Below are 25,433 nucleotides of genomic sequence, written 5' to 3'. Positions count from 1 at the left end.
AAAAAAAGTTCCGTGCTCATAATGATGAATATAAAATGAGATGAATCAGTCTAATTATTCACATACGAATTTTTGGTTCAATAATCTCCACTTCCGCGAAATATGTCTCAATTTACGTACGAATATATCATATCTCATGCAGAGATACGTAGTTTCTTTATTATATCGTACAGTTTCCCGCAGTTATATAGTCAACTGATATACTGTAGCATAACTATGGACAAAAATAAGTTCATACATACAGCCATGACGATAACTCATATATGTATGTGTGCAATAAACAGTCACGCGTGTATCTTACATGCGCGGGTATATGGGCGTCCGTAAGGAGCAAGGAGGGGCGCATACCCCCCTGGAAAATAAAAAAGAATTCGTAATCATAATTCTATATATTAATACTAAAAGTTGTATAAATATCAAAGCATATCAATGACATTTTATGGTCATGGTCCTCCCCCCCCCCTCTTCTTTTCTGAAAAAAATCCTGCGGACGCCCGTGTATATTTATGGTACTGATGCTTTCGAAGATTTTGATACATTTACGTACACACATATGTTCACATGTTAAATTTACGCTGTATATGAATCACACATTTGCATATATTATAAAATAGGTGTGTGTGTGTGTGTGTGTGTGTGTGTATGTATACACACGAAATATGTGCATAAATTTCTCGTATACAGATAAATACGCACATTTCTTTAAAAATTAATATAATTTAGATAAGATATTTATATGCGTACAAGGATATTTATTCATAGAGAATATTTATAGTCAAGATTATTTTACAAAAGATTCGCAAAAAGAACAGATTCTGTTTTAAAAATCTCAGTTTTATATACATTTAACGACAGTCTAACAATTATATTTTTTGCACACGTGGTTTGTTCATGGATCCTTGCATTTGCGCAGCTTGTAACAATATTGTGGTTTTATAGATCATAATTTTTATGCCTGAAGTCAACGATATTTGCATTCCACTTATCATAATATTGTAAAAACGATATCGGCCATTTCGCGAAATAAAATTGCAAATTTTATAGAAATCACGGCTTGTTCTCGCTAAAATGGTAAGTAGCAAGCTTAAAGATAGAATCGAATTACGCCAATTAACGTAGAATATTGACTCGCCATACAGCATTACAGAGATATTAAACCTAAATTAAAGTGTTCTCGAAAACATATTAATGTCTTGGATTTAAATTTTCATAATAATAATTTCAATTGTGTGTGTATACAGAAGTTCAAGCATTAATAACAGATATTTATTTTATTCCATATTTATAAATTTCTTCTCCATTTCATAATATTGAAGATATAATAATAGCAACTTTAATACCTAAATTTAATGCATGGCAACTTTAGTTAAGCTAAAAATTGATTCAAAATTGAAGCCAAAAAAGCTGTCTCTCAAATTTAGTTTGAAACATCCTTTGTATTTCTTGTGTAATGTTATAATAGATACTTGATAGTATATTTCTTTCAATAAAAGCGATAATAATTGTTCGTCTATCATTTCTATGTGTTTTTAATCGAAACACGATTAAAAAAACAAAGTTGATTGATTTTATATGTTTCGCTTTTCGACTCTCGAGTTTATAAGTAGTATAGACACGAAGTTAACTATCGTATAAAAATATTTCTTCCCGATTACGTCATAATGTGTTCGTAGGAGATTCTTAATATCCAGTTCGGTTATATATTTTTTGCAAGATGACGATAACATAAGTGTGCGTATATGGGATGAGCCTTCGTGCTCATCATCGGCCTTGAGGCAGGCATTCAGCAATATTTAAATATGTCACCAGAAAATTTGGTCGACGAGAGCACGGCAAAATAATAAATAGAATTATTTTAAAATAATCTTATATAAACACTATATTTATTTTTAAATATAATAATTCAGTATAATTATACTTACAAATTAGTTTACAAATTCACCATAATTAACACTCTTGACATAAATAAATTAAAAAGAAAATTAAAAGAATTTACATATTTTTCAACGCAAAAATTTGTAAAATTTAAAAAATTGCAAAATCTCATATGCCAAAGAATCTTACACGTAACGTCACATGTATAAATTAAGAAAGCTCATCATTTGTCACAGCTTTCTAAAATTTAATATTCAATATTTTTGTGTTGAAGTTCTACTAGATTTAAAATTAAATGGCCAATAATATTTCTCTCACTGTATGTTCGTGTCTCAGAAATTTAATTTGCCAAAGTGGCTTTTGAAACAACTATTTAATGTCTCTTATATCTTTTTCTTTTTTTTTTTTCTTGAAATATTCGATAACAAAAAAAATTAACAAATTATAAATTTATCTCATACATTGAAATAGATTTAATTAAAATAATAATAATTATTATTATTGAGACTATTTTAATTAAAATTCTCATTATTATTATTAAAAGATTTAACTAAAATAATCGTTATTATTCTGAAATATTGTGTATTAATAAAATATTTCGCTAGAATTTTAATTTTTTATGTATAATTTGTATATCTTTTATATAAATGTACAAGAAAAAGATGTCGGTAACAAATTAGAGAAATCAATAATTTGTTCGAATTATTCAAACTTAATTTTCCATTGATAGATTGACATTCTGATGGATTGTTGCAACTTAAAATAATAATACTTTATAAAGGTGTATGGTGACATTGTAAGATTACCGCAACCGAATATTTAAGAAACAACACGTATGACGTGTTTCTTTTTCTTTGCCAATTAACTATGTATTAGATACGCGACATAATGCATACCTACATACTACAGGTATTATACATACCGTATTTAGCGTTTTGTTAATTGTTATGCCCAGGCCATGCATTCACCAATTTTAATTATAAAATGCATCCATTAAATTTGATATAATTTTTTATTATATAATTCGTAAAAATACACGTGCGTTTATCGCACGCATGAAGGTGTAACCTTGCTTATTCGAGAAAATATTGATTTACGCGTCGCATCTCTCACAAATGTTTGGAAATTTCTGACGACCTGTTGCTCGATGCATATATAAAATAAGCAAACACGCATTATATGATCTTTTTCTTCACTTTTGAATCGCTTACATAATGAACCAATTATAATAGCTTGATCCTCTAATAAACTTCTTATGACCAAATCATAAAAGAGCTATAAATAATTGTATATATTTAACTATGTAAAGTTATGCCGCATATATTTCGCACGATGGACGCGCGGAAATAGCAATTAAATAGTTAAAACGTCTTAATTGATCATTTTTTTTTTCTTTTTCTTTTGACGCCGTGAGTCTCACGTGAATATTAAGTAGGTATTTTTATCATGAACATAGAAACATCATTGATTACAATGTGTTGTCTAAAAAGCATCGGGCGCATTACCGGGATGCCACGCGGGATTCTTGGTCACAAGTCAGTTAAAGATCAAGGCTATGGCGGCGTGATTTCACCGATTTACGATCGGCGCACGCGAAAGTTTGCGTGTGCCTCTTAAAAATCGCGCCCGAGTAATTTATTTGGAAATCTTGGTCAATTCCGATAAGTTATTCCACATATTTTTCGCGTAAGTCGGATTAATCGATTTAAAGCATATTAAATTAAATCGCCATCCAAAATATTTATCCCGCGCGAGAAACACTTCTCTCGCGACACGTCAGAAGTAATAAACAATCGGCGCCTTTGGCACGATGTCTGGTATCCGCTGCGTATCTGGCCGGGAGCCTATCTGGCGAGTATCTTGTGACGATAGAACAGAGCATGTGCTATAATGTTAACGAGGAATGAGGAGCACAGCGACGCAAACACGCTATTCAGTACAAATAAAACGTCCGCGATCTGTCGCAAATATTAATCCGTAGAGATGAAAAAAAAAAAAAAACGGAGAAATTAAAAATACGCTCGTTTATCGCTGCAATCATAGAAGATGTAAGAAAATTAAATTAATTTTAGCACCTAAACTCTTAAGACAACGATTGCAGTAACAGTAATATAAAATATCGCATGCCATCATGTGTACATCGTAAATATTAATTAATTTCTGAAAGTATAAATTGTGAATAATGAAATAATATTACAAAAATGGAAAATTTATTTCGTTGATTACTCTTGTTATAAATAAAAGGAAGCGTGTCTTATACATATAGTTAATTGGATCTATATGTGAATTTGACTTTTTGCTTTTAATAAATTATATTTTCAATATTAAAAATCATAATGTCTTGTTTATGATTATCTGTAGTATTAATAAGTTCGTAGCAAAAGATCACTTTTCGACTCAAGTAAAAATTAATTCCGTTATTAAGACTACTATTCCCGAAATCAGCATATGGAGATTACTTTTTACACGATGTCACGATCATTTTGAGTAATTATTCTAGTGATAGCCTTGGATCGCTTGTTATCTCGCCGATAATGGCAGCTAAGACTTCGCTTTGATGTTTTGATACAGTCGCTGTTGAGACGGGATAACGATTTCGAGAGGCTTGGTAAAAACAGGATAAGAGACAGAGATAATTAAACCAATTCGCCAATACGACCCATGTCCTAAGCGCGTAGTGGCGTTTTTGAGTCGCCTTATCGCGTCGAGCAATTAATAATTCTACTCGCGTCTCCCATACGAGTGCTTAAAGTGACTTCTTTTTTTTTTCTTTCAAGACTTGCGATTGATATTCTACATGAACTGATTACGTAGAAGAATTAAAATATTATGTAAATTGAATAATAAAATAAAATATATAAAATGAAAGATTGCATATAATTATGTATATAAATATAATTATGCATACAATTATAAATAATTTCGTTAGAATAAAGATTAATTGACAGAGACATTTTTTGATAAATTAAATGAAAAGTTGATATCGAGATGTCCAAAATTACTGTCTTAATATTACGGATAATAGGGAAAAAAAATTATAGTAAATTTGATAATAAGTTTCCTCGCGAGTGAGCCGAAGTAAATGTTAACTGTCGTAATAATGTAAATCGCGAGATATGACAGGAGAGATATATATTTCGCTGGTGTCGTTATTGCGCGCAGGCAATAAATAATTAAGCTCGTCGCATGAAATAAAAATTCAACGACGCAATATTGCCGGCGCACAGATAGAACAATAGACGAGGCAATAGTAATTTTACGCAGGATTATATATCTTTGCGAGGCGAATGTTTAATTGGTAAATCAATTGTTTCGATTCACCTCTCTTTGAAAAAAGCAGCAAGGTCGCAGTCGCGAAAGTTGCCTTCGTCGATTACAATCATCGAAGAGATAATTATCACAGATCTTTAATTAAGCGCGTCGCAACGCAGACCACGTTGCGCTTTCTTTTCCATCGCGCAAAAATGAAAAAGAAAAAAAAAACGAAATTTATTCGACCGTATCCAAGGTCGTTAAAATTTTTTTCGGACGATGACGTAACCCGCTTGCTGATCTTTTACGCCGTTCGAAAGCTCATTCGCTGACCAGATAATATTCAATAAATAAGTCTTTATCTCATCGAGAAACATCGCAAGAGTCTCAAAAATAAAGGCAGATCGTCTGCATCAATATGCATGCCTACTAATGTCTATGCGACGATTTATTATTCCCCATCCATCCCTCGCACTCCTTGTTGGCTCAACTTATGTGAATACCTCCTTTTCACGTAATAGACGCATGCAATGACATTCAATAATATTAATTTATTATATGGCAAGATTTTTATATCACCACCTCCAATCCTATCATCCGAATCAGTTGATCGTGCTATTAATTTCATGATATATCGTAATTAATAGAGTGACTGTTTTCGACAATATATCTGAAAAGAATTTATAATTTCTTAGAATCTTCTTTAATAACATTTCTTGTTATTAAAAAAATCATAAAAGAAGAAATTGTTAATTTAAAAATTGAAATCGATAAAATAAAATCAAAAAATGATGGTCGTGCATTGCAATATTTTTTTATTTATATTAAAAAGAGAATTAGTGATAATATCAATTGAAAGAAAAGTTACAAATAAATAAATAAATAAATAAATATATTATTATTATTATTATCGGCGGATATCGTTATTTGTTTGGTGCATTACTGCAATGTGAAAGTGACTAGTAATTAAAGTGTCACTGTTAATCAATTAGCAAACCACAATGCACATAATAATGCAATGATTATTATGTAGAATATAATTTTACGATGGACATTAAATACGGCATGTAAAGTATACCTACGTGGTATACCTAAATTTAATATTCATCGCGGGAATTGCTGATATTATTCCGCGCTGTTGCTGATGAGGCAATTAAGGCAGAAGTCATTAATTTGATTGGACTTAATTTAGGAGTCGCTATCCGCGATAAATTATGTCCAGATAGTTCTTATAAGCGTGGCTCTTATGTAACGAGCTCTAAACGTAACCGCTTCTTTTCCACGTTACATCATCTGCGTCCTTTCCTCGTTCTTATATGGCATCCAGATGATACAGACAAAGCCAATCAAACCGGAAGGAGTAAAAGAAACAACCAAATATTCATTAGAGGAATTCAGTTAAAAGTATAGATCTGGATTCTTTATCAGAAACAATTAACTCTTAGAAAATATAATAAATTTGTATTCCTTTATAAATATATCGTTACTGATAGAATGGTCGAAAAAAAGTTCTTTTTCAGTTATAATCCTTAATGAAATCCAAAGATGTGGATTGTCTCTAGAAGGAACTTAGAGATTTTCTTTATTATTCTTCGACTGGAGAAAAAATTCTTTTCAACAGAACAGATATATATATATATATATATATATATATATATATATATATATATATATATATATATACCTAAAATCATTTATCTCTCTCAGTTATCTCATTTCGCAGTGTAAACCTTCGATCCGCAAATAAAATTTAAAAAACAATATCTCATTGATTCAATATTAAAAATTAATAAATGAATACTTCTTCGAGAAAAATTAATAAGATAAATAATGGAGAGATTAGTAGAGAGATTTACTTAAATTCGATTTCTTGGATCAGTTCTATAAAAGTAGTAAGAAGAGAAACATAATCATTTTGCATATTATATTAGCAGATTTGATTTGATCTGCAAAAAGTCTCAAACAATGACATGAACACATGTATAAATAAATTTTTCAAAATTACGACAGAAAAATGTTCTGTTTTCATTAGGATATACAGTACAGCGAATTTCAAAATCGTAATGAATTTTTGTAATACGATTTTCACACGGAATTAAATGAATTTCAGTATTCTCTTTACTCTGATTCGTTAACTCCTTTAACAAACAAACCAAATCTGAAAGCTGTTAACATATAGTAAAGAGATAGAGAGAGAGATAAAGAGAGAAAGAGATTTATAATATTATATAAAAATCCTGTTGGCAAAAGCGAATATATATAATAGAAATTCACTCGCGTGGGTGTATTCATTATTCGCTTATTTCGTATACTTGTTATTCGGCATTCACAATTATTTTTAAAAGCCCGACAAAATTTGCTTAATTCACAAAAGAGTTACGATAATAAAAACAGACAAAGACGAAATTTGATGCTTTTATTTTAAAAAATTCCGATGATTCCAGTTGTAATTTTTATCTCACAAAATACAATAAATAAAAAATATTTTTAAAAATCCCGATTTGATAAAATAGGAAAATTCTACCAAATCGCTCTCGATAAGTGGTGGTACGCATATAATATTTAAATACTACATTTCCATTTCCATTTATATTTATTTCATTCTCGTTCGATACCGACAAATTCATCATTAAATTGTATAATTAATTTCTCATAATATATAAATTTCAATTCGATTTAAAAAAAGTCATTTGATATCAATTGTTAACTGCATATAATATTCATTAATAATAATAATAATAATAATATAATATTAAATAAACATATGTAAATAATAATAAATTATTTAAACACTTAAAATAAACAATCAGAGACGAATTTGATTTTGTTCGTTTAGTCGTAACTCTTTTCTCATCAATCTCTAAAGCTTCTTATTTTCTCAGATACATCTTGTTTATATTATAGACGTACATAATAGTACATATATATATATATATATATATATATATATATATATATATATATATATCTGTAAATAAGCTAAGCTAGCAAACAGGGCGATAGGAATTTTTGTTGACGCCCGGTCCATGACGGGTTCCCATACATCTAGTTTTTTTTCTTTGTGTCCCACACACAAGCACAGCACACACACTCAGATACACGTGAGAACGCACGAGAAATGTCCTGAAATTATAAGTTGGATAGGTCGTGGTAAAGCGTGACAAAAGCAACATACCAACGGATATTCTCATGTAGATGAAATTTTCGTTCTTCGTAAAAAGTTGATGCAAAATAAGCTTTGTTATATTTTAAAAGAGATTAAAATTAAAAGTCCACAGCTTCGAAAAGTGTAATCAGATTTTTTTTAAATTTAAGAAATATATTAAATAAAGTTGTATTTGAATTTATAGACAAATAATGTATATATAAATATATAGTAATCTGTTAATCATTACATATAAAATGATTGTAATTTTTTGATTTTTTAACGTACGTTAAATAAAAGTGACATATCCTATATATATATAGATTCAAAATATATTTACCAGCACATTTCAATTTACAAAAAATTATTATATGCATATTTAGATGATGTGATTTAGATAATAATTAAAATCACATTGCAAATTACACGTCTTTCAAGTCTTATGATAATTACATGAGAACTATGTTATTTGAGAATTAACATATAAATATTATAGTGTCCACGCACGATATATATATATGTGCGTGTGTGTGTGTGTACATATATATATTTCAATATGTACATTTTAAACTATCGTGTGCGACATATGCATGAAATGTCAGAATATCGGAAGCAAAAATTTCCCGAAAAGCAATTTATTAAACATTTCAATATGCAAAAAAAAAATTATTTCCAATTTATCTAAACATTTTATCACGTTTTTAAAAGCTTTATAAAAATTTTCGTTGGATGAATAAATATGATATAAAAATATTTGAAAGGTGTTTTAAAACATAATGTTGGCATGCAACGACGGAAGCACGATGGAAATGATGAATTGTAGGAGCAAACGTAATAATTAGCGCGAGTATGTAGTTCATTAATTCTGTCAAAGCATCCGGTACTCTTCCTACGCTAACCATAAGTCATAAGCTTGGAAACGTAATGGTACAAAGCGCGTATTCAAGTACACGCTCACGTCGGTGGGTGGACTTCGTTTCCTTATTGATCCAGGAAACGAAGTATGTGACTTTTGAAGTTTAATGACCATGGGTTCATGGTCACAAGTCCTCTGTCATTGATTGGTTAACGTACTTCGCACTTTATAATTCAATCAATCGTTCCGCAAGATAGCAATAGCATGTAAAAAAAATTTCCAGAAATGTACCGCTCGATTAAAGAAAAATGAGAAAATCTAATATCTTCTTCTGCGAAATATATATTTATCTTATTATTATATATAATTAAAAAATTTTTAATTTTAAATTTACGATATAGTTTTCATAATATGTATTTTACATATTTCTATTATACTTCAATTATTTATTTTCTATACATAAAAAATTATAATGGAACACATGTTGAATTCTGCAATAGAGAGCTATACATAGAATTCTTAAAATTATCGATATCAATTAATGTTCGATTAAAAAGGCTTAAATTTCCTTAAAAAAAATGAGTCATCGTTCTTCTTGCTCAAAGTTGTTGTTTTTATAGAATATCAAGCGTCCTTTCAGAGGATGGTATTATTTGCATTTTTCCCTCTGTTATTTATTCATGGAATAAAATAAGAGCGATGTCGTCGCTCTTTGCTTAGATCAAAGCATCTCGCTCGACTTAATAAGTTACTTTCAACAGTGCGTGCTTCGCGCTTTTAATTGGCTCGCTTTAACTGCTACAAGCAGTTTCGACGGTCACGTACTACATCATATAGTGTGGCCAATATTATAATAGAAATTCGAAAAAAAAAAAAAAAGGAAACTCGTCTTCCAACTTCATAATTGAGTCCGAAATATCTGTCATTTGGCAAAAACATGAAACGATTGTTTACACTCACGATACGCTTTTGCTTCGCGCTGATAATTTCTCCGGCCCACTTTTCGCCAGAAATCTTTTTCCCTTATCCAAGAAGATTTGTCTTGGGGACGGACGACCATACGACCCTACACGACCCTTCTATTCGACGCGCCGCGCCCTTTTCTCTCCAACCAAGGACACCAGACTCTCGATCCGTCATGGGGAAGGGGTTTCGGTGGCATGGCTTTGCGAATGGGACAGGATCGGCGAGGAGCCCGCGTTCCTGCGGAGATCGATACACGGGTTTGCTATCCTCCCACAACGGCCGGTCGACTGATATACACATTCAAGGTCGCTCGATAAAACGAAATTGTACGAAGCAGCAGGCGCGCTCAATTTTGCGATTTTTTTTGTTGGTTGCGTGTTCATTATCTTTCGTGACGACAGCCGAGGAGGTATATTTAGAGATAATTTTTGAATTTTTATTTATTTATTTTTCGTAAGAATAATATATCTCTGGCTGATTGTAAGAGTATGACACTGATTGGTGAGGTGACTCGCATAATATCAAAAGTTTGATAAGTTTTGATAAATACTGAACGATTTCGTGTATTATTTCTCTCAATTGCTTTCCAGATATAATTAATAAACACATTGAGCAAGGCGCAATTCAATTAATAATTTCATGTCACTTCGTATTGCTAAAATATTTTTTTCATTAATTTCGTATATCATTAATATATTAATGAATGTATGTCTTGATTTATTAATCTTCTATCATTATATTCTTTACATAATTTGTTTATCTTGGCAAGAGCGTTATAACATGACACAGGAGTAAGATAACTGTAATTCACTACTTTTTTATCATTACACTATTTTTATCATTACAGTATTGCATTTCGAGAATGATGCTACTGACATTTAATTCACAAAACAAAACATGCACTCATTAATGTTATTTCATGGAAACGTACGGTGATGTATTTTATTCTTGCCACATTATATATATATATATGTGTGTGTGTGTGTGTGTGTGTGTGTGTGTGTGTGTGTGTGTGTGTGTGTGTGTGTGTGTGTGTGTGTGTGTGTGTGTGTGTGTGTGTGTGGTGCAAGCATATAAATATCAACGATAAATGAATTGATATAACGTATAAATTTACTTTTCAATTAAGTTTTGTTTTTTCATAAAAGTTTAATTTAATTGTATATATTCATTTATAAATATAAATTATTTAATTAATACGTTCTATAACGTGATTTAATTAATCGTTCTAAATAAAAGATCTTATATCTATCCAATAACAAATTACTCATTAAAAATGTTTAATTTCCTAATTGCATAAAATTTATAAAAATATTATTGATATTATTCTACATGCGTTGATAGAAATAAATTTAAACTTTATAAATTACTTATTATTTATTATACATAACTTCGGTTAATAAATAGACTTTTAAATTCAACTATTTGTAATTTCTAACGCGAAGCAAGCTGGAGGATTCGTTATTCGTGAGACACACGGTTGTGTTTGGGCACCGCTATTGCGAAATTCGGGCGGTGTCGGCAGTTGCGTGTAGTAGTGTGTAGTTGCCCTTCTCTCCCTCTCGCCCCCCCCCCTCCACTCTCTCTCTCTCTCTCTCTCATTCTCTTGTTCGTATCAGCACCAGCGGGACCGCGTCCTGCCTCACTGCGGGCCCGCGTAAGTAAGCCTTTCAAATTCAGAGCCCGGTCAACAGCCCCGAATTCTCTCCTCCCTTCGCCTCTCCCGCGCAGAGCCCGAGGCTATATCGTTGTTCCCCCGTACTCTCCCCGTACCCCCCAACCGCCGCCTCGTTCCCTATTGCGTTCCATTGCCCCTCTTCCTCGCGTCAACGCGAAACCGAATCCCTTCTGCCCGCACTATCTCCTCCGCACTCTTCCCGTCCTCTCGATCCTTGGCCCCCTTTCCTCTCCTTTATTCATGGCCATATCGTAAATCTACCCTCCGTCCTCCGCTCTACCCTGACATTCCTCCATCTCAGTATACCAGCTCATAGATTGTCTCTCCTTTCCTCTCTTTTTAAGTTTTCTTCCGCTCTTTCGTTCCCCCACTAGCTTCTTGTTTTAATTCTGTCACATTGACGCTTTTCTGTGTATGTCGGTTTCTTCCCCCCCCCCCTCACTGTTCTCTCCCCAGGTCTAACGCTACGCTTTCGATCTATCTCTCCGTCCGTCCTTTTTCGTTTTCGTCCGTCACCGAAAAAAACATTCATTCCGTTTAGGTTCGGGTGGGGTTGGCTAAACTCACCACATTGACAGAATGGCGTGAGTTGGGATCGGCAGCCGCCATTTTTAGTCGAGGAAACTGCGCATCGCGCGGGTATTATCTTATAAAAATCGATCAAGAGGGGCATCTCCCCCTTTGCACACGATTTACTGTAAATATACGGCTTCATTGTATTTTGATCAACATTCCATGTCATGTCTGAGTTATTGTACGAGTAAAAATATAACGCGGAGTAAATTTTATAATCTTATAAGAATAGAAATGACGAGGCAATTATAGATTTCAAACATGAAGAAATATATAGATGAAGTAAATATACGTATTTTAAAAAGTACATATTTGTTAGTTGCAGAAATATATCAATTGTTTCTCTCTCAATTGTATCTAATAAATTTCTTTGACTCTTTCAAATCACTTAAAAGGATGTTCTGGATGTACAATAGTAGCAAAAAATTGTCAAAATCAAAAGAGAAACATGTTACTTACGTTTGCACTATTTGAAAAATTAAAAAAATAAATCCGGGTTATGAAAAAAATTTAAGTATTACAAAAAAATATGGATTTTGACGTCTTCGTAAAAGAAAATAGTTGTGATTAATATTTTTCCTAATTTATGGCAAAAACTTTTGATCGTGAATACCTTCTGAAATCAACTGCAAGAAAACAATGAAAAACGAGTAATTAGCAGAAAAAGACAGATAATCTTTTTCTACAATTTTTAGTAAATAACTTTTAAACGAATAAGTGGATCTAAATCAAGTTTTGTACAAATGTTTATTAAAATTTTCTTAATATATGTGAAAATTTTTATTTTATTGGTAATACTTTTTCCTTGTCATATTTATCAATAAGTGCTACAATAGACGATTTTCCATAAGAATCAATAGTAACTTTAAATTTAAATAATTTCCAAACCGTTAAGAGAATTGTGTTCAGTTTTTGCACAAATATTCAAAAGAAATAGTAGAACAATCTATAAAATTTTAATGCTTTTGTTAGTTTCGATATATGACACATACATCCTTCATTCAATCATTGATTAAAATATTTCAAATAAAAAAGAAGAAATTTCTACGTTTTGTGTTTTATTAATTAAATTTTTAAAGTGTTTTTAATATCAATATTTTTTTTTTTATTCGTCAACGATAAGCAAATTTTTGTAGTTTTGTAAATAAAGAATATATCTGATTCGCATAAGCAATATATGCTACGCATCGCTATACATATTAACAATTAACAATTGTTGAATTAATGAAAGCTGTCCGTTGATATTTCAAACCTTCGTTGATCGGGAAAAAACTACGCATCGATTGAATATAGCAATGATGAATGCCGTGTATGTGTGTGTGTAAACTAATATAAATTTTAGTAGTAAACTAGTTAAATCATACAGTCTATTTAAAGTCCATCATTTTGGCACATTTACATCTGGCCGATACTCGCGTCTTCCATCAAGCAATCCTGACACGTATATTTTGCATATTACATGTATAACTATTAAATTGTATCTATTCGCGAGATGTTAATCCGAAATCTAGCACAAGTGGCGGCAGATTAACCAAAAAAATAATTCGCAGAGTGTAAAACGCAGTTTTTATCGATCCGGACGAAAGCTTTGGCGGGAGCAGAGAGAGAGAGAGAGAGAGAGAGAGAGAGAGAGACCCGCGCGAGTTCTGAGCGCTCGATATTTCGGTCCACGGATTATTCGAGAGGAGCCTCCTTCTCCCTCTCTCTCTCTCTCTCTTTATCCTGCCGTTTCTCACATCCATCGCGACCCATCCTCCGACTCGACTGGATTCGCTCGCCCTTTGTGTTTCAAGCCACCACCGACCACCGACCATGACCATCCTTGCACCGGTATACGTTGAGGGAAGTGGTTGTCAGCCGGTTAGCGTGTGTATAGTCGCGCGAGTTCGAAAACAGCGAGTTAAGAATCTTTAGATTATGCAAGCTATAAATTTGACGACGGCCGATAATAAAGCGTAAAACAACAATGATAATAAATAACTTAAATTCTGTCTCGTGAAATGTTCTTTTATTCCCGCTTTACTTATGACGATTTATATACGAAAAGCGTGGCTAACTCTCCTAACAATATTTTTCCTCCGTATTTTTCATATTTTGATCAGGTGAAAAGAATAAGGAGAGAGGAATGAGAGCAAAGAGAGAGAGAGAGAGAGAGAGAGAGAGAAACTTGGACAATTCGCGTCGCACAACTAAAGTCCATTTTATGTATTGCTTCGCTGCGATTTATTTTTTGCATCTCTATTCTATCTAAGGATGACCGTTTACTGTCAAGCTACCAGACAGAAGCATTAGAAGTGTCTCACACGCGAGTGTTACGTAATATTTTCACTAAGAAATCCCTAAAATATCTCATTGTCAGTACCATGCATAAATTAAATATTTTCGTCATTCAAGAATTTGATAATATACGATAATATACATTGTAAGTGCACGTAAACGATATTGATTCTCTCACCGTGGTTATGTGAGATCACATACATTTTTATCTTCATATATAAAACTGTCATAATGTCGTACAAGAGATCGATGATGCCACACCTTTTTCAATGTGTCAAATTTAGGGTGCTATTTTTATTGAGAGAAGATAAAATATTTTTTATAAAAGATTATATGCATAAAAAAATGTGATGCTATATATATTCGCGACAAAATTGTAAACAAAATCGTTGTAAATATGTTTACAGCTGGAATTAATTAATTTTAAAGTTCTTATATTGTAATCTAAAAATAAAAAAAAAAATGCTAATTCTATAATAATATTAGTTAACCCTCTGGGCCGAATATTTTTCTTGACTATAAAAAAAATTTATGTAACGTAAAATCAACAAATATCAATCTATAAAAAGAAAAAATTTTTTTAATTAAAAAAATAAAAATAAAAATAATAAAAAAATAAAAATAAAAATAAAAAATTAAATTATTTAATAAAATATCGAGATATTAATATGTGACTTGAAAGTTACACGAGCCCATAAAGGGTTAAAATAATCGAATTAAAATAATAATATTAAAATATTACTGATACAATTACAATGTGCATATGTATTGCATCAGTGTTTCTACTAGAAAAAAAGAAATTATATTGGATACACTTTAGCTATCCTTTCCTCCTTTCCCTGGTAGAATTTTATATTTTTTTGAATCTAAACCAAGTTCAACCATGACCACTCCTCGGAAAGGGTGCGTAAGGGTAGTAAAAGAAGATAACCTTCGCACTATAGCTGCGGAAAATTGGAAGGAATGATGGTTGAAAGAAAAACGGAGCTTAAGGTCGTAAAATCCGTAACTTCATTATGCCACTCCTGTACATTGGCTTCTCGGAAGGAGTGCGTTTCACAATGGCGTTCTCGCGCTGTAAGATGCCCCAAGAGAGACATATATTTGTAATGAGATCTTATACTTTATGTAATTTAGCATAGTAGAGTCCGGCGAGTCATTTAACATTGACTATTCAAAGCTTTTGAAAACCCTTGGGATGAAACTTGCAGAATTTTCGAGTAACGAGAAACTTGTTTCTCGAGTTTTATTCAAAATGGTTTTTTTTAATGAAGATTTTTTTTTTCATACAGATTGCTTTTCAAGATATTTAATATTTATTACTGACAAGTAATACAAAAAAAATACAGGATACTCTATTATTATTGAGAAGAATATCTTCTAACGAGATCTTCCTGCAGTGCTATTTTTCGTATTTACCATTAAAATTCATAATTTCTTTAATTATTAAAAAGTTCTCATTTAAAAACTAATTTATATTAACTTAGTTTATCATATTATTCTCCAAAATGGAATATTAATTAAATACCATCAATTTACTGCACTATAATCATCACAACATATATATTTCAATATTAAATATAAAAATTAAATATAAAAATATACAATTCAATTTTATATATTGTGGAGCATTGAATCAATTTAGAATTGTATCTGAGCAAATATTTCCAAAAAGTTATGCTGAAATATTACACGGATAGCTTTTGAAAATTATCGACTGTTCAAGGCAACTAAAAAATTCATGTTTTTAAAAAACTTCTTGATAATCTTAATAGATTCTGCAGTTTGTGATATTCAATATTATTGTATTTATTCATCAAATATATTTCGATACAATGTCATTACAAATATTATGTCTTAAATCCAAAACTTAATTCCATTGAGAATATAATTGTGTATTACGGATTAATAATAATAATAGCTTTTTCAGAGCATTCAATATTTACAGATCACACAATAATGACAATTTAATTTGATTCAGTTTGAGCTGTTTCTTAAAAGATTATCTAAATGTATAATATACCTGCTGAAAGTTTATCGTCAGCTCTTATAAGGACCGCTAATAATTGCTGATGACTGAATTATTTAATTGTGGCGGAAAATTGGATTTAGATAAAATTTAAAATCGCAGAAATAGATTTTTGTTTCAAACAAATTGAAAGCATTTGAATGCGAGTCGATGCCCGATTTCTTGATCTGTCTCTATCATTCATATTTATTCATGCGTATGTGTGTACAAAAGCTCCTGGACGAATGAAATAAACACGTTCCAGCGGCAATCACGTCACGATGACGCCGAAAAGAGAGCCGGAGTAACTTAAATGATTAATCTCAATTGCTGGATGAATCGACGTGACGAACGAAAGCTTCGATTGACAACAACAGACAACGGGCTTCGTATGGCGACTGCGTCAAGACACCGGAGAAAGACTCTCAAGTCGTTCGTATCATTAAAGAGAGAGATGCGAAGACTCGCATGATGTGAATATCTTTAAAGTCATCGGTCATCGCAACACAACACGAAAACGGACTTCCGATCCATTCCTTGTCGCCAAATTTCCGCCAAATAAACCGTTATTCTTAAAAAAAAATATTGTTATGAAGCAGATATTTCTCATTCTAGAAAGCTAACTAGCAACAATGTCAACTCCATTTCATTATAATATTTTTTTCAATTATTGTGTAGCGATTATATGGTTCGTGTTAAAAATAAAGTTCATATCGCGCGTATATGTAATGCATAATTATATGTTAGTCATGAATATAAATCATACCTCCATTTTGCAACACTGTTTGCAGTGTAATTAAAGCTACGTTGTTTATAAAAGTACATGTAAATTGCGTCACATTAATGTTAACTTTAATTATTTCTTAATAGAGTGTTGGAAAAATAAATATATACATATTGAGCGTAGTAGATTGGCATTATTAGCAATGCATTATTGATTTAATGTTAATTCCAGACATTTATCGACATTATGATAATACGTTATGTAAACAGTGTATACTGATTAATTTTTATCATCGGCGAAGTAAAGTGTTCACTTCTTTTTTTTTTTTTCTTTTTTTTTATAGCAAACCGCGATACCTTACGTATGAAATGCGCATTATCCGCACTATGCTGCGCATAAACCGTAATGCGTCACGTTGCAGCTGGAAACTGACGAAATCGAACCGATACTCGAAATAATTACGTCGAAAACGCGGTCTCGTTCCGTGAATCACATTTCCTGCCTCAATTAAGAAGAAACTGGAGAAATAAAAAATTCCATTTTCATGTAAAATTTTTATGTCGTACATTTAAAATCGTGGTAGAGTCACTACAAAAAAAAAAAAAGTTTATGTAAGATACTCATGATTTTGAGATTAAGTTTTATAAATGCATTAAATTTATTAAATTTTGACATAGCTGATCCATCCAGTTTCTCTTTAAAAAGAAATGAAAGGTAATATCAATTCGATTCGCTGAATAAGAGTTGCAGTTCACGAAAAATCCGAGACGTGTTTGCAATCGTGCGACTTTAATATATCGCAAATGAAAAAGCGGAGAGTCGAGCAGGAGTGATTACATGCGCAGTTTCTGAAAGCTATCAAGTATTTTTTGGAATTTATCAAATAATCTTGACCTTTTCCAATTCCCCGAGTTAATCAGTTGCGAAAAAGTAAAGATAAAAAATTTTAATTACGTTGCTTGAGTCGATGTATGCCAATTTCTTATCGCGCATTTATCTGTAAGATATATTCACTGTGCGTATATCAATAATTAGTACGGTTTCTTTTTCTCCTCCATTTATAAGGTGCATTCATCAGAATATGATATAATACTAATCGTGAACTAACGCGAGAATTTAATTTAATTAAGTCTTTTTGCTTCTGTTTTAATCTTCAGTCAATTTACATAAGTAAATAATGGGATGAGAGATTAAGCTAATGATGTCGTCTTTCTCAAGAAAATCGATTGATAAAACATAGTTTATTATCTACTATAAGGTCTACAAGTTTATTATCTATTACAAGTCTACTGTCTACTAACAAGTTTACTATCATCAATAATATGTGCAATAGTATTTATACTTTTGTATTTTTATATTGTACTTTTGAATTGTATTTATCTATAAATCGCTTACATTGTATTTTAAACATCTTTTTACAATAAATATTCAACCATAATCACCGAGTATAAATCTTAATCATTTTTCGTTCGTAATCATTTTTATTCGGATCTGTGTTTAAAAAAAGAGAGAGAAATGCCTAGATAAATGAAGGTAAAAAAATAAGGAAGAAGTGCGTAATTCGGAAATTGAAATGAGTTCGTACGATGTCTGTACGCATGCAGTTGTAATCCGCATGTGGTTCATTCAACAGAAAGGTCACAAGTGTGCCAAAGTGTGGACAGCTGTCACTCGGGACCAAGACCTTATTAACGAGACTGCCTATCCGGGCATTGTTTAATCAGTTGTATTCGCTTATATGTGACTGTTGAGAAGACGATATACGAATCCATTTTAACGTCCGGTCTTATTTCTATGAAAATTAAAAAAAAAAAAAAACGATTTCAGTTATTTCCTGAGGGCCATTCGGCGACCCGTTCGCGAATTACGGCATGCACCAGATACATTGAAAGCCGAAGCGTATGTCACGAGGAAATTGTCACTAAATACCCTTGCGGATTTATTTGACTTCAATAAAGAGATACTCGTACTTTACTCTTGATGTAGTTTAACCATTTCCAATTAAACTCTTTCCTGTTTCGTGAAAATTCATTTCTTGCTATTCCATATCAAAAATTTTCCGATACAATAACATTTAGGAGCTCTATTTTTTTTTTAAATCAAAGCAAGTAAATTATTAATTTTTACCAATATAATAAAAAATATATAAATCTACACGTATTTCGCACAATTTATTCAGAAAATGATTTGATGAGACAACTTATTCTGTTCAGAAAAGATATTTCAACTTTAGACATAAAATTGGGAAAGAGACTAACTATCTAGCATGACACATTATATAATTTTATCACAATTAAATGTTCTTTAAATAAAAAAGGAAAATTAAACAAAGAATTCCTCCATATTTAGTGCAACTTGTGACGTTAGAAAAATAAATGTCAAAATACGCGCTTTTTATAAGCGTATAAATAAAGCTGATTGATGAATGTCTCGAGATTAATTCGACGTCACATTCGCACCAATCGATTGCCGACTAGTTAAAAAAGGAAAATGTATCTTTTAAATATCAGGATGACACAGAAAAAATAAATCAAATTTCATTATATCTTGTCCTTCGTAACCGAGATAATTGTTAAATCGTTCCGTAAGGTAAGCGAAGTCAACGAACTAGCGCGCACTCGAGCAAGCGAATCAATCTGGGAGTGCGATAGATAAATATATGCGAAAAAATGGATCGTGCGTATTCTCGAGGTCAAAACGAAAACCGGATCTCGACTTCGCCTTTATCCTCGGATCCTATCTTAAGTGATCTTGAATACATCTTGTCGCTAATCAGTCATATAGATATGCTTCGCGATCGTGTGAAAAACATTCGCGAGCGTGATTGTTCGTCGATTCTGAAATATTTTGAGAGATTGCTAGAATTTCCCGAGTACATATCGTTTAGGAATGTATATGTAATGAGAACGTTACGGCGGCAGGATCATTGAATAATCTTATAAGATCAAGCAAAGAAATTAATTAAAAAGATCTTACAAAATCAAAGAAAGCAAACTTTTTATTTCCAATATCGAGAGAGATTACGTAAATGATTGATAAATTTCTTTGCTTTCTATTTCTTATTGTTTTAACTTTTACGCATTCAGTTTAATAAAATCTTATCTTTTATCTTATCTCTCGCATTACGAGAAGTTATTAATACCGATTCAAATGTATAAAATAAAATTTTTACAAAAATTTATCATGACAACTGATCTTTTTGACTGATATAAAAGAGCTTTTATATTGATATAAAATCAATAATAAAAATGACCATCTAATTCTTACTTTAATGTTTGCTTCGTTATAATCAAAATCATTACAGTCATATTCATAAATAAATGTAATGAAATTAATTGGTTTATAATTATCACAGGTTATTAATTCGACTTTGTGGCTAACAAGTAAAATTTGACATGTCGGTGAAAAGCACGGACTAACTAATTAATTTTTAACGATGAATTTCTGGAAACAAAGTTTCCCAGTTCATAATCGCACGCCGAGTGTTCGCTCCAACAACTAATTTATCCCTACAAATTGTTAGGAAGCGATCGCTCGTTTGTATCATTAGCATCGTTACGGCCACCGCAAGGCGACAATAGATCGATCGTGCCTACCTGAAAGGGTCGACGACAAACATCATAAAAATGAATAAATAAAGCCAAAGGAAGATTGTTATTTGCCGACCGCTCGAATCGGGTTTATTTTCGTATACACGAGCGCGACATTATTTTTGCCTTCTTATCCAATATAACTAACCGCGCTCCCTTTTACAACCCTTCTTCTGCCTTCACCGGAGACGAGGGCCGGTCAAAGTAGGTAAGAGTAATTTGCTAATGGATGCAATTTTCTTCATTCAAGAGCGAGCATGCGGTGGCGATAGTGGTAGAGTATCTCTCTCTCTCTCTCTCTCTCTCTCTCTCTCTCTCGCGCGCGCGCTCGCTCGCGATAATTTATAAAATTCTCTGCGATTCTAAATAAAATATTCCAACAAAGCGACGCTCGCGATTTTTGCTGGAGGAAAAAATTATCGATGTGATATAACCGTATGTGGTCGAGTGGCGAAGCGACTCTCTCTCTCTCTCTCGATGAAGTCTAGATAATTAAATTACGTTACGTTACGTTACGATGCGTGCTCGATATTACGATAGCAATATACCTATAGCGTTTACAAGGTATATTACAGCACGGTCCGTGGTTCGTCGCGATGAACGACGCACGATGTAACGAATAAAGACGCCCCAATTAACGACGACAAAGCGCCGACTATCATCGAACACAATAGAAATTGAATACAAACACGCGTGATATGTGCGCATTAATTTTATATATATATGTGTGTGTGTGTGTGTGTGTGCGCGCATTACATTAAATTATTTTTAATAAATGGTGCGACATTTGCGGATCTAATTGAAAATACGCCACGTGAAGTAAAAGCCCTACATGAATATGGCGTAATTTCACGAGAAATTTAAATTTGCATCTCTCTCTCTCTCTCTCTTAATATATTAAATTTATTAACTAAATATTCATATATAAAGATTGAGGCAGAATTTAACGAATCTTTTCCAATATAGGAATAATAAAATAATGTTCGAAATTTTTATTATTGTAAATTATTTTGACCTTTTATCTGTCATTGAGTAAAAACTAAAATCAATAATGCGATGTAATATAAAAAATTACTAATTATTACAGGCAGCTATGTTTTATCAAAATTATCGATAGAAGTGCAGGTTACGATAGATCTCATCGACCATTTAAACAAATAAGCGTTTTTACTTGCAATTAGCTGTAAAACTTATGAAGGTTTTTTGATATCTAATCGCACCTCGTATCACTGCAAAGCTTCATCAAGCTTCCAATATGTTCTCCTTAATCGCTCCTTATGATCTGCAACTTCGCGTAACGATTACCGGTGTAAGATTACGAAGAGTTTTTTTTTTTTTTGCTAATGCAATACTGCAATGACATATAATGTTATCGTGTTGCAAATAACCGATCATTCACGTATGAAGGACAGAATATTTTCAATACACAATATTTTAAATGCATAGTTAAAAACATAGCTATAATTTTAGCGTCAGTAGCTTGTCATACTATCGTAGATTATGATAACATGTGGAAAGTAACGTACATTGTAATTCAATATTTTTCTAACGCAATGCATTATAATCTGAAATTCTACTTTAAATTATTCTACTCTAAATTATAACTCTACTTTAAATAATTTACTGAACTATCGTCAGATGGATATTCTGATTCCTCTCATCATCAATTGTTATTCGTATGACGTTCGGAATTATTTTCTCTTCTTCTTTTCACATTCGACTCGATAATTCTATTCACAAAGAAAGTTTGATACTTCTGGGATTCAGTCACGTAACGATAATTCAGTTTGATGAATTTCTTGCAAAAAGAGAGCAGACCGCGGTCTGCCAATTTAACTTACACATTCGACACGCGTTGAATTCTAATGAGTGGTGACCGCGAATAAAATGAACCGCGAATAAGGAACAATGACGATGGATTATGAAATCAAACCCAATAGTACGTACAAATTGCAACGTTTTATTAGCTGTACGCATAATTGGAAATTGTGCATGGAGGGCTGATTAATTAATGTCGACGAAAACACGAGCGTTTCGTTTCGTAATCAATCGACTTGGTCGCTCGACACGAGCAATTACATATTGTACTCAACATATTCTATAAATAAATCCTCATAAAAAGGCTAAACTATTAATCACTAAAAAAATATAATAACAATGTTGCGTGTTATAGCGCTATGTGCTGTATAAAACGATGACAACATTCAAGATTATAGAATATTAATACGTGATAAAAGATGTTATGTAAATGAAATACTTGCCTCGTGAATGTTTAAGATGAAAATAAACGAGAGCAAAATAATATGCGAGATAAATAGTGAAATAAATCTTCGGAAAAATAGCATAAGATACTTCCTTATATTATGAGAAAATTTATTAAACGTTCTTTCCCGTGATAAGACCGGAAATCAGAAATTTATTCTGTAATTATCGAAATTGAAGTGACAAGTAGACGTTGAAGTGTACATTATTATCATTTTGCGTGCCTAGATACATATCACTATCAAAAAATTTAATACAGAAGAATATATATCCTATCGAAATATATCATCGTTTAAAATTAATATTCAAAACTTCGTTAAGAATTATGGCACAATAAAAAATAAAATTTCTATATATATAGTCTATAAAATGATGTCTCTTTTAATCAGCTGATCACGATACTGTTTAATCTACTTCGCTTCGTGATAAAATCAAGTGTCTCAACTTTAACAAGTCGTTAATCCGTATCATATCGCTGGATGGTCACAATTGTTTTTTGTTGATTTTGTCAGTGGCATTAAACGATAATCGACTTTTCATTTTCGGCGAATGACATTTATAATCAGACTTCCACGTATGTATCAAAGTTATTATACATTTTCAACATTTTTAATTAACGCAGAACTCCATGGAAAAGAGTACCTATTATATATAATTATATATATATTATATATATTATATATAATTTGGGTCGTGCTGAAATATAAAAGGTGGACTCTACTGTGCCGAGACTATTCCGACCGCCGAATGGATCACTTCTGAACGGCCAACGCTGTCTCTCAATTAACGCGACAAAGTTAATTAAACGTCAGAATGTCGATTCGTCTCCTGTGCGCTAGAGTCTATATTGGACGTTGTTTTACATCCTCCATTTACTAGACATTGACGGTTACGATCGTCGATGGTTATTGGCTCTTTCGTCGCGTGTTCTCGCAATAACGCGAGATATATTAAATGGTTTCTATTAAAAACGCAACCGTTCTTTACGGATAATAAAAATCGAGTTACATTGGGAAAGGCGCAAAGGCTATTTTACATTGCGATTTAACTGTGATTTTAATTAATTTTGCAAAAAAAGGTTAAGCGATAATAAATATCTTTTCGTATCGATGATTGCTTCGTGTAATTAAATCTTTTGAAATATCCTTTACTTGCAAAGGAACGGAATGACGAAAATCATATAATCGATTTTGAATTATGTCTTTTAATTTCTGTCCAATAAATATCGACGATCCCATAGAATCTCGAATAAAATATAATAAAAGCACACACAATAGAACCTGCCTTTTTACGTTCCGTGAAACGCAATAAATCTGTATTACAAAAATCAATTTTTCATTTCTTTTTTATTCGACAAAGGAATTTTGGTTAAAATTCCCTCCCTCTCCAACGCGCAGTAGGATTTTTCTATTTTTACAATACAATTCCAATAAACTTTCATAATACCGCTATGATATAATAACCTTTCATCGCGGTAATATGACGCGCGCATCCGACGACACGCCGAATCCTTATGAGACGTGATGTCGTCCGTAAACCAGATCCCAGACTTCATCCGTCCGCCAGACAAGCGATATGTCTCGACGGCTGAAAGTGATCTGGGGATGCAGACGATTCGTGTCCTTCTTCGTGGACATTTTTCTATCAGACTCGAGTCCGCTCTTCCGGATGCGACAGCAAGTTTCGCTTTTGTTGATTCTCTCGCGTGGAGAGAAAGAGGATCCAGAATGGAAACATCCGCGTATTCTACTGAGAGAAATGCTGTCGTAGATATAAAAAACGGAGTGAGTGACTAGGTTGCAGAAAATGAATCTCTATACTTCGCGAGAAGTATCAAATAATTTTACTGAATGCTATTTAATTAATTCGATGAGATCCTTTTTATGATTCTATTTATACTAATATATAAATTAATATATATTTTATTAATATATAAATTAATAAAGTATATAAATTTGATTATTTTATTTAATTTCTTAATTTAAAGAATAAATGTAAAAATATTGTTAACAAAAATATAACTAAAACTTCCGCATTAAAATGTATTATATGTATTAAAATATATTATGTTTTTTGAAAAATAAAATTTGGTAAAACTAAAAATAAAAAATAAACTTTAGTAACACTAAAAATAAAAAAAAAAAATAAAATTTGTGTAAAGTGTATTTCGATGAAATTGATCACTTTAAAATTATTTCTTTTAAAATGTCAAATGTATGAAAATTAA

The 25,433-nt window shown here is 31.8% G+C and overlaps 1 protein-coding gene across 4 annotated transcripts in view; it reads right to left on the bottom strand.

Moving 5' to 3' along the window:
- The window catches only part of LOC126853407 (aryl hydrocarbon receptor nuclear translocator-like protein 1), an 83,961-nt gene that overhangs the window by 18,036 nt on the left and 40,492 nt on the right, over nt 1-25,433 (bottom strand). The window lies entirely within an intron of this gene.

The sequence above is a fragment of the Cataglyphis hispanica genome, chromosome 12 (genome assembly GCF_021464435.1).
Source record: "Cataglyphis hispanica isolate Lineage 1 chromosome 12, ULB_Chis1_1.0, whole genome shotgun sequence".
Taxonomy (NCBI): Eukaryota; Metazoa; Arthropoda; class Insecta; order Hymenoptera; family Formicidae; genus Cataglyphis; species Cataglyphis hispanica.
This window is presented reverse-complemented; position numbering and strand designations above follow the sequence as displayed.